We start from the raw sequence: 2,524 nt of genomic DNA on the forward strand, positions 1-2,524 counted from the left end.
GAGAACTAAGTGCCTTTCTCATGGACATAAAACAGATCTTCGGATTGTTTTCAGTTTTATGCCATAATTTTACATCCTTAGATTCATTTCTAAAATCAATTAATTCCGTAAGTAATCACTTTTTCATGAACTACATGTAAATTTCACACTCAGCTTGCTAACTAGATTTTCCTCTCATCTGGGAAATCAATTTTTAAGAGAGTTATTTTATTTACATTTAATGACTGGTTATATTTGGTATACAGATAATCGGTAATTAATAACTGTATTGATACTGGATATTCACTGCTGTTTGTTCTAGTAGGTTGTTAGACCACTGGGCTGCATGATGTTTTCTTAATTTCAACACACTCAAAAAATTGAAAAATATGTGACAGCTCTATGACCTGTAAATTTATATGTTTGATAGGGATACATTTTCAGAAGGCAAATTTAATTTTGTGTGACACAATTTGTATCCAAACATTGTGCTCCTTATTTATTATCCACAAGCCAATGGCACTGGTAGTGCACACAAATGAAGTACTCAAATATTCACATTAATTTCATTTTATAATTGCAAATTAGTTGTGTTTGTAATTTTAAAAGCCAAATTTTCAGGATGATCTCCAGTCCTCCCACAATAAATTCTGAGTTCTCACAGGTCCTTCCATGAAAGAAAAATGGTGGCAAGAGCTCCTGCCTGACTTTCATCAAACCAGAAGCATTTGTATTCACAAAGTCAGTGCTTGAGGAAACCACAAAAGAGATTGTTGGCTACTTAACAGAATTTGCTATTTGCTGTGGTTTGTGTTTTGTTTTGGTTTTTTTTATTTGTTTATTTGTTAGGGTGTTTTTTGTTGAAACAATGTGTAGAGTCTTTTTATTTCAAGAAGGAAATAGAAGGCAGCACAACCTTGTGACCAACACTCATGTTCCTACATCAAAATCATGAGAGCTGCTATTGTGTCCAACACTTGATTCAGTGTCAAATTCTTCTCATGGCAATTTTCTGTTCTCCATTGAGCAAATATTCAAATAATCTGATTTATTTCCTTTTGGTCAACTGATCTAACTTCCTTTCTCACTTGAATTCCTGTCCTGGAGACCTGCCAAACAATGACTCTCAGAAATGAAACAAATCATGCCTCTGAGATTCCTGTGGAACACCAAACTAGCACAACACAGTAATTAGAGGTTGGATATTTTTGACGCCGTTATTAAAAACTACTTGAACTTTAGAAGGAAGGACTATTGCAATTAGATGTAACATCAAGTTTAATTTGAATCTTCCATGATGTCTATGATTTTCCAGGTTCTAAGCAATTTTCTCTGTATCTCTGTTACCTTCCTTTACACAGATACCACCGTGAGTCCCTGTTGTTATAGTGTACTTTGTCACGTGCATTTTCTTGTGGCAACAGGAATATGAGGTTCCTGCTGCAGGAATCTCTGTAGAGCAAAGCACATGGTGTGCTCAGGAATTGGAAACAGCAGCTTTTGGTGTTGGTCTTTCTATCATCAGTGCACAGTAGCCAAGTATCAGCATGTAAGTGCTGTGGTACGCCTCGTTCATGCTGTGTGAGGTGGTCTTAAGCAAGTTTGCTTGGGAAGATATCCTGTATTCCTTTGGGCAGTCAGCCTGAGCTTCTGGTGCTGTTATTACCCCTGGCACTGTTTAGGATGGACTCTTCATCCCACCCCCACACTTGGCAGTGTGCACTGTATCAAGCCTGAACTGGGCATTTTTCCATACCTTTGCTTGTTTTCATGGAGCAGCACTGAAACAGGCTGTCCTGCTCCTTTCTGGGTGAAAAGTATGGATTGCCATCTACAAACCCCAACATTGTTTGGGTTCTTTTTGAAACTCTCTCAATGGGTAACTGTAACAGAAGTGGTCAAATTTGTCAGGTCCCAGGAAAGCTGATGGCTGTGCACAGGCCAGGTACCAACTGCAACTTCTCACAGTGTCTTTCTCTCAGATCAGACACAGGACACTGTGGAGACCTGAACTATTCCCTTGGATATGTGACCGAAACCATGCTCAGCTAATCACAAATAACCCCACACATCTTATTTCTGCAAAATATACAGTTTCCTAGAGCAGAAATGGAATCTCCTACAACACACATTTTGCATTATTACTTGTTTCTTTTTAGCAGTAAATGAGGACATAAGAAACTTTGTCTTAAGCATAGAAAAATGCTACATTTTATCCTTTCGAGACCGTGTTTTCAAACCATGTCAAAATGATCAAGAACTGGATTCTTGTTTAAACATAATAGGAAGGTCTTATTGTATTAGCAGATTACAGTCATTGTGTTGGTATACTATCTACCTTGTCTTCATTTTTGCTAACATAATGAGAAATTTTTCTAGCATGGTTATATTTTAATACAATAAAATAGTGTTGGAGAGGAAAATTAATATGATTTTAAAGAGAGATGTAAAGGCAATAAAATAGCCTCTGGGTTTTCCTTCCTAAACTTTTAATTTGTTGCGAACTTAAAATATACTTTTTATCAATCCTTTAAAATAATTATAC

The sequence above is a fragment of the Chiroxiphia lanceolata genome, chromosome 8, assembly GCF_009829145.1.
Source record: "Chiroxiphia lanceolata isolate bChiLan1 chromosome 8, bChiLan1.pri, whole genome shotgun sequence".
Classification (NCBI taxonomy): Eukaryota; Metazoa; Chordata; class Aves; order Passeriformes; family Pipridae; genus Chiroxiphia; species Chiroxiphia lanceolata.